Source organism: Arachis hypogaea, chromosome 12 (assembly GCF_003086295.3).
Source record: "Arachis hypogaea cultivar Tifrunner chromosome 12, arahy.Tifrunner.gnm2.J5K5, whole genome shotgun sequence".
NCBI classification, from domain to species: Eukaryota; Viridiplantae; Streptophyta; class Magnoliopsida; order Fabales; family Fabaceae; genus Arachis; species Arachis hypogaea.
The window spans coordinates 64,429,875-64,438,579 of record NC_092047.1 but is presented as its reverse complement, the minus strand read 5'-3'; the positions used below and the strand labels follow the sequence as shown (position 1 = coordinate 64,438,579).

Sequence of the window (8,705 nt, the reverse complement as noted above, 5' to 3'; positions counted from 1 at the left end):
ATCCTCTTTCTTGGACCTTGTTCAGGTCTCTTTCAGGGATTACTTTTATAACTTTCATGTTTTGGGCCGACTTCGTCATATCGGGTCCTTCTAAGTTATTTTCATAATCCTCTTTCTTGGACCTTGTTCAGATCTTTTTCAGGGATTACTTTTATAACTTTTATGTTTTGGGCCGACTTCGTCATGTCGGGTCCTTCTAAGTTATTTTCGTAATCCTCTTTCTTGGACCTTGTTCAGGTCTCTTTCAGGGATTACTTTTATAACTTTTATGTTTTGGGCCGACTTCGTCATGTCGGGCCCTTTTAAGTTATAGTAACCCTCTTTTATAGGGCTGACTAGACCTCTTTGCAGGGATTTACTTATAACTTTGGTTATTGCGACTGGTCCGACTTCTTGATGTCGGCTAGTCTTTAAGTTATTATTTAGCAATCCATTTTATTAAGACCTCGTCAGGTCCTTTCTCTGGATCACTTTCGATAACTTCTTGTATTATTCTGTTTTCATCTTTGCCGATTTGTAGAAATTGGGTTCAATCCTCGCTTGGTCGACCTTTTGATGAATTTGGTTTTCTTCTCTGTTGGTCTTTATCGTGATCATGCAGTGAATTTGATTTTCATTTTCTGCCGATCTGTTGCTTTATAATCGGACGATGAATGTTTCAGATTAATGCGGCTTGAGAATTTGTAGAATATCTAAACATATTTTATTCAAAAGAAAGTGGAAATATATACATGCGGGAGTTTTTATCCCTTTAAGTCGGATAATTTGTAGGTCTTGGCTTGGTGCCTCATTAAAAAACCTTTTCAGGAAAAATAGTGCACCTTATGCTAAGATCCTTTATCATCCCTAACTATAGTACCTTTTTAGGTTGCAGGCGTGCCATGACCTAGGAAGCTCTCGTCCATCGAGTTCGGACAGTCTGTAGTAGCCCTTCCCAAGTACTTCTACGACTTGGTAGGGTCCTTTCCAGTTTGCTGCCAGCTTTCCTTCTCCAGGTCGAGTTGTTCCGATATCATTTCAGATTAGGGTGAGGTCGTTCTCAGCGAAACCTCGTGGCACTACCTTTTGATTATGTCTCGAAGCCATTCGGCGCTTTAGTGCTTCTTCTCTGATCCGAGCTCTTGGACTTCCGGGAGTAGGTCGAGTTCTTCCCTTTGAAGTTGGGAGTTGGCTTCTTCATTATAGTGGATCACTCTAGGCGATCCTTCTTCGATCTCTACTGGGATCATTGCCTCCATTCCATACGCTAATCGGAAGGGTGATTCCTTTGTGGTGGAATGCGGCGTTATTCGATATGCCCATAGGACTTGTGGGAGCTCTTCAGCCCAGGCTCCCTTTGCATCCTGTAATCTCTATTTTAGTCCGGCCAATATGACCTTGTTAGCAGCTTCGGCTTGTCCATTGGCTTGGGGATGTTCTACGAAAGTGAACTGGTGTTTTATGTTCAAGTCGGCCACTAACTTTTTGAAGCCTGCATCTGTGAATTGGGTGCCATTGTCTGTGGTGATGGAGTATGGAACCCCGAACCTTGTGACAATGTTCCTATATAGGAATTTTCGACTTCTTTGAGTAGTGGCGTTGGCTAGGGGTTCTGCCTCGATCCACTTGGTAAAATAGTCTACCCCTACTATGAGGAATTTAACTTGCCCCGATCCCTGAGGGAAGGGTCCGAGAAGGTCGAGTCCCTGGTATGCGAAATTGTTACTCTGAGGCTGTAAAATTTGTTCATTCTCTCCTTGGCAATGGTGCCAACAACTGGTGCACAATACCATGGTCCAAACATAACTTCACAACTTTGCACAACTAACCAGCAAGTGCACTGGGTCGTCCAAGTAATAAAACCTTACGTGAGTAAGGGTCGATCCCACGGAGATTGTTGGTATGAAGCAAGCTATGGTCATCTTGTAAATCTCAGTCAGGCGGATATCAAATGGTTATGGAGTTTTCGAATAATAATAATAAATAAACAAAAAATAAAAATAGAAATACTTATGTAATTCATTGGTGAGAATTTCAGATAAGCGTATAGAGATGCTTTCGTTCCTCTGAACCTCTGCTTTCCTGCTGTCTTCATCCAATCAATCCTACTCCTTTCCATGGCAAACTTTATGTAAGGGTATCACCGTTGTCAATGGCTACATCCCATCCTCTCTGTGAAAATGGTCCAATGCGCTGTTACTGCATGGCTAATCATCTAGAGGTTCCCGATCATACTGGAATAGGATTTACTATCCTTTTGCGTCTGTCACTACGCCCAGCACTCGCGAGTTTGAAGCTCGTCACAATTATTCAATCCCTGAATCCTACTCGGAATACCACAGACAAGGTTTAGACTTTCCGGATTCTCATGAATGCCGCCATCAATCTAGCTTATACCACGAAGATTCTGATTAAGAGATCCAAGAGATACTCATTCAATCTAAGGTGGAACGGAAGTGGTTGTCAGGCACGCGTTCGTGGGGGAATGATGATGATTGTCACGTTCATCACATTCATATTGAAGTACGAATGAATATCTTAGAAGCGGAATAAGTTGAATTGAATAGAAAAATAGTAGTACTTTGCATTAATTCATGAGGAACAGCAGAGCTCCACACCTTAATCTATGGAGTGTAGAAACTCTACCGTTTGAACATACATAAGAGATAAAGGTTCAGGCATGGCTGAATGGCCAGCCCACAAACGTGATCAATATGATCTAAAGATGAACTAAAAATCATAAGATGTCTAAAAGACTAGTAAAAAGTTCTATTTATACTAAACTAGTTACTAGGGTTTACAGAAATAAGTAATTGATGCATAAATCCACTTCCGGGGCGCACTTGGTGTGTGCTTGGGCTGAGCATGAAGTTTACATGTGCAGAGGCTTCTTCTGGAGTTGAACGCCAAGTTGTATCGTGTTTTTGGCGTTCAACTCTGGTTTGTGACGTGTTTCTGGCGTTTAACTCCAGACTGCAGCGTAGAACTGGCGTTCAACGCTCTTTTGGGTCGTCTAACTCAGCCAAAGTATGGACTATTATATATTGCTGGAAAGCCCTGGATGTCTACTTTCTAACGCAATTGGAAGCGCACCATTTTGAGTTCTGTAGCTCTAGAAAATCCACTTTGAGTGCAGGGAGGTCAGAATCCAACAGCATCAGCAGTCCTTCTTCAACCTCTAAATCTGATTTTTGCTCAAGTCCCTCAATTTCAGCCAGAAAATATCTGAAATCACAGAAAAACACACAAACTCATAGTAAAGCCTAGAAATGTGAATTTAACATAAAAACTAATGAAAACATCCCTAAAAGTAACTAGATTCTACTAAAAACATACTAAAAACAATGCCAAAAAGTGTATAAATTATCCGCTCATCACAACACCAAACTTAAATTGTTGCTTGTCCCCAAGCAACTGAAAATCAAATAGGATAAAAAGAAGAGAATATACTATAAATTCCAAACTATCAATGAAACATAGCTCCAATCAGATGAGCGGGACTTGTAGCTTTTTTCCTCTTGAATAGTTTTGGCATCTCACTTTATCCATTGAGGTTCAGAATGATTGGCATCTATAGGAACTCAGAGTTCAGATAGTGTTATTGATTCTCCTAGTTCAGTATGCTGATTCTTGAACACAGTTACTTTATGAGTCTTGGCCGTGGCCCTAAGCACTTTGTTTTCCAGTATTACTACCGGATACATAAATGCCACAGACACATAATTGGGTGAACCTTTTCAGATTGTGACTCAGCTTTGCTAAAGTCCCCAATTAGAGGTGTCCAGGGTTCTTAAGCACACTCTATTTTTTCTTTGGACTTTGACTTTAACCGCTCAGTCTCAAGTTTTCACTTGACACCTTCACGCCACAAGCACATGGTTAGGGACAACTTGGTTTAGCCGCTTAGGCCAGGATTTTATTCCTTTAGTCCCTCCTATCCACTGATGCTCAAAGCCTTGGGATCCTTTTTATTTACCCTTGCCTTTTGGTTTTAAGGGTTATTGGCTTTTTGCTCTTGCCTTTTGGTTTTAAGAGCTTTTGGCTTTTTCTGCTTGCTTTTGCTCTCTTTTTTTTTTTCGCTATTTTTTTTCTTTTTTTTTCTGCAAGCTTTGTTCTTTGCTGCTTTTTCTTGCTTCAAGAATCATTTTTATGATTTTTCAGATTATCAAATAACATGTCTCCTTGTCATCATTCTTTCAAGAGCCAACATATTTAACATTCTTAAACAACAACTTCAAAAGACATATGTACTGTTCAAGCACTCATTTAGAAAACAAAGAGTATTGTCACCACATCAATATAATTAAACTAAGTTCAAGGATAAATTCGAAACTCATGTACTTCTTGTTCTTTTTAATTAAAACATTTTTCATTTAAGAGAGGTGATGGATTCATAGGACATTCATAACTTTAAGACAAAGTTACTAAATACTAATGATCATGTAATAAGACACAAACATGGATAAGCACATAAAGAAAATGAAAAACAGAGAATTTAAGAACAAGGAATGAGTCCACCTTAGTGATGGTGGCATTTCCTTCTTGAGGAACCAATGATGTCCTTGAGCTCTTCTATGTCTCTTCCTTGTCTTTGTTGCTCCTCCCTTATTGCTTTTTGATCTTCTCTAATTTCATGAAGGATGATAGAGTGCTCTTGATGTTCCACCCTTAATTGTCCCATGTTGGAACTTAATTCTCCTAGGGAGGTGTTGATTTGCTCCCAAAAATTCTGTGGAGAAAAATGCATCCCTTGAGGCATCTCAGGGATTTCTTGGTGATGAGCTTCCTCATGCGTTTCTTGAGCTCCGTGAGTGGGCTCTCTTGTTTGCTCCATCATTTTCTTAGTGATGGGTTTCTCTTCCTCAATGGGAATGTCTCCTTCAATGAAAGCTCCAGCTGAGTAACATAGATGGCAAATAAGATGAGGGAAAGCTAGCCTTGCTAAGGAGGAGGGCTTTTCGGCTATTTTGTAGAGTTCAAGGGAGATGACTTCATGAACTTCTACTTCCTCTCCAATCATGATGCTATGGATCATGATGGCCCGATCCACAGTAACTTCAGATCGGTTGCTAGTGGGGATGATGGAGCGTTGGATGAACTCCAACCATCTTCTAGCCACAGGCTTAAGGTCCAGTCTTCTAAGTTGAACCGGTTTGCCTTTTGAGTCAATCTTCCATTGAGCTCCTTCCATACATATGTCCATGAGGACTTGGTCCAACCTTTGATCAAAGTTGACCCTTCTAGTGTAGGGGCGTGCATCTCCTTGCATCATAGGCAAGTTGAATGCCAACCTCACATTTTCCGGACTAAAATCTAAGTATTTCCCCCGAACCATTGTAATATAATTCTTTAGATTCGGGTTCTTACTTTGATCATGGTTCTTAGTGATCCATGCATTGGCATAGAACTCTTGAACCATTAGGATGTCGACTTGTTGGATGGGGTTTGTTAGAACTTCCCAACCTCTTGTTTGTATTTCATGTCGGATCTCCGGATACTCATTTCTCTTAAGCTTGAAAGGGACCTCGGGGATTACCTTCTTCTTGGCCAAAACATCATAGAAGTGGTCTTGATGAGCTTTGGAGATGAATCTTTCCATCTTCCATGACTCGGAGGTGGAAGCTTTTGTCTTTCCTTTCCCTTTTCTAAAGGATTCTCCGGTCTTGGGTGCCATCAATGGTAATGAAAAAACAAAAAGCTTATGCTTTTACCATACCAAACTTAGAATATTGCTCGCCCTCGAGCAAGAGAAGAAAGAATAGATGAAGAAGAAGAAGAAAATATGGAGGAGAGGAGGGAGAGGTGTATTCGGCCAAGAAGGGGAAGAGAGGGTTGTGTTGTGTGAAAATGAGGAAGAATGGAGGGCTTTATATAGGGAGGGGAGGGGGGTTTAGTTTCGGCCATATAGGATGGGTTTGGGTGGGAAATTGATTTTGAATTTTGAAGGTAGGTGGAGTGTATGAGGTAGGTTTATGGGGAAGGGTGGATGAACATTGAGAAGAGGGAAGAGAGTGAGTGGCGGTAGGTGGGGATCCTGTGGGGTCCACAGATGCTGAGTTGATCCTGTGGGGTCCACAGATCCTGAGGTGTCAAGGATTTGCATCCCTGCACCAATTCGGCATGAAAATGCCTTTGCCTGCAATTCTAACGTTTAAACGCCGAATTGATGCTTGTTCTTGGCGTTCAGTGCCCAGATACAGCATATTTCTGGCATTGAACGCCATTTCCATGCTTGTTTCTGGCGTTCAGCGCCAGCTTTCCTCACTGTGCATTTCTGGCGTCTGAACGCCAGGATGTTGCTTGTTTCTGGCGTTCAACGCCAGATCCATAGTCTGTTCTGGCGTTGAACGCCAGCCAGATGCTCCTTACTGGCGTTTAAACGCCAGTAAGATCCTCCTCCAAGGTGTGATTTTTCTTCTGCTGTTTTTGATTCCGTTTTCAATTTTTATATTTATTTTATGACTCTACATGATCATGAACCTAATAAAATATGAAATAACAATAAAAATAAATTAAAATTTGATAAATAAAAATTGGGTTGCCTCCCAACAAGCGCTTCTTTAATGTCAATAGCTTGACAGTGGGCTCTCATGGAGCCTCACAGATGTTCAGAGCATTGTTGAGACTTTCCAACACCAAACTTAGAGTTTGGATATGGGAGTTCAACACCAAACTTAGAGTTTGGTTGTGGCCTCCCAACACCAAACTTAGAGTTTGACTGTGAGGGCTCTGGTTAACTCTGCAGTGGGAGAAGCTTACTGTGCCTCTTTTCCATGTTTATAGAAGGATGACCTTGAGTTTTAGACACAAGGGAGTCCTCATTCAATTGAAGGACTAATTCACCTCTGTCAACATCAATCACAGCTCTTGCTGTGGCTAGGAAGGGTCTTCCAAGGATGATGGATTCATCCTCATCCTTCCCAGTATCTCGGATTATGAAATCAGCAGGGATGTAAAGGCCTTCAACTTTTACTAACATGTCCTCTACTTGTCCATAAGCCTGTTTTCTGGAATTGTCTGCCATCTCTAATGAGATTTTAGCAGCTTGTACCTCAAAGATTCCCAATTTCTCCATTACAGAGAGTGGCATGAGGTTTATTCCTGACCCCAGGTCACATAGAGCCTTCTCAAAGGTCATGGTGCCTATGGTACAAGGTATTAGGAACTTTCCAGGATCCTGTTTCTTCTGAGGCAATCTCAGTTGATCCGATGCATTTAGTTCATTGGTGAACAGGGGAGGTTCATCTCCCCAAGTTTCATTACCAAATAAATTGGCATTCAGCTTCATGATTGCACCAAGGAACATGGCAACTTGCTCTTCAGTAACATCTTCATTATCTTCAGAAGAAGAATACTCATCAGAACTCATGAATGGCATAAGGAGGTTTAATGGAATCTCTATGGTCTCTAGATGAGTCTCAGATTCCTTTGGTTCCTCAGAGGAAAACTCCTTATTGATCACTGGACGTCCCAGGAGGTCTTCCTCCTTGGGATTCACGTCCTCCCCTTCTTCCTTGGATTCGGCCATGATGGTTATATCAATGGCCTTGCACTCTCCTTTTGGATTTTCTTCTGTATTACTTGGGAGAGTACTAGGAGGGATTTCAGTTATCCTTTTACTCAGCTGGCCCACTTGTGCTTCCAAATTTCTAATGGAGGACCTTGTTTTATTCATGAAACTCACAGTGGCCTTAGATAGATCAGAGACTAAATTTGCTAAGCTAGATGGATTCTGCTCAGAATTCTCTGTATGTTGCTGAGTGGATCATGGAAAAGGCTTGCTATTGCTAAACCTGTTTCTTCCACCATTATTAAAGCCTTGTTGAGGCTTTTGTTGATCCTTCCATGAGAGATTTGGGTGATTTCACCATGAGGAATTATAGGTGTTTCCATATGGTTCACCCATAAAATTTACCTCTGCTATTGCAGGGTTTTCAGGATCATAAGCTTCTTCTTCAGAAATGCCTCTTGAGTACTGTTGGATGTAGCTTGCATTCCATTCAGACTCTGAGAAATCATATTGACTTGCTGAGTCAGTATTTTATTCTGAGCTAATATGGCATCCAGAGTATCAATTTCAAGAACTCCCTTCTTCTGAGGCGTCCCATTACTCACAGGATTCCACTCAGAAGTGTACATGAACTGGTTATTAGCAACCATGTCAATGAGTTCTTGAGCTTTTGCAGGCGTTTTCTTTAGGTGAATGGATCCACCTGCAGAAGTATCCAATGACATCTTAGCTAATTCAGACAGACCATCATAAAATATATCCAGGATGGTCCATTCTGAAAGCATGTCAGAAGGACACTTTTTGGTCAGTTGCTTGTATCTCTCCCAAGCTTCATAGAGGGATTCACCTTCTTTCTGTCTGAAGGTTTGAACATCCACTCTAAGCTTGCTCAGCTTTTGAGGACGAAAGAACTTGGCTAAGATAGCCGTGACCAGCTTATCCCAAGAGTTCAGGCTATCTTTGGGTTGAGAGTCCAACCACACTCTAGCTCTGTCTCTTACAGCAAAAGGAAAAAGCATGAGCCTGTAGACTTCAGGATCTACTCCATTAGTCTTAACAGTATCACATATCTGCAAAAATTCAGTTAAGAACTGAAAGGGATATTCAAATGGAAGTCCATGAAACTTGCAGTTTTGTTACATCAGAGAAACTAATTGAGGTTTAAGCTCAAAATTGTTTAATCCAATGGTAGGGAAGGAGATGCTTCTTCCATGTA

At 41.2% G+C, this 8,705-nt stretch overlaps 1 non-coding gene across 1 annotated transcript; it reads left to right on the top strand.

The window, feature by feature from the left end:
- Positions 1–8,268: 8,268 nt before the first annotated feature.
- Positions 8,269–8,376, top strand: LOC112730881 (small nucleolar RNA R71). Its single transcript, XR_003166684.1, has one exon. It is a non-coding gene; the product is annotated as a small nucleolar RNA R71 (small nucleolar RNA).
- Positions 8,377–8,705: the final 329 nt, after the last annotated feature.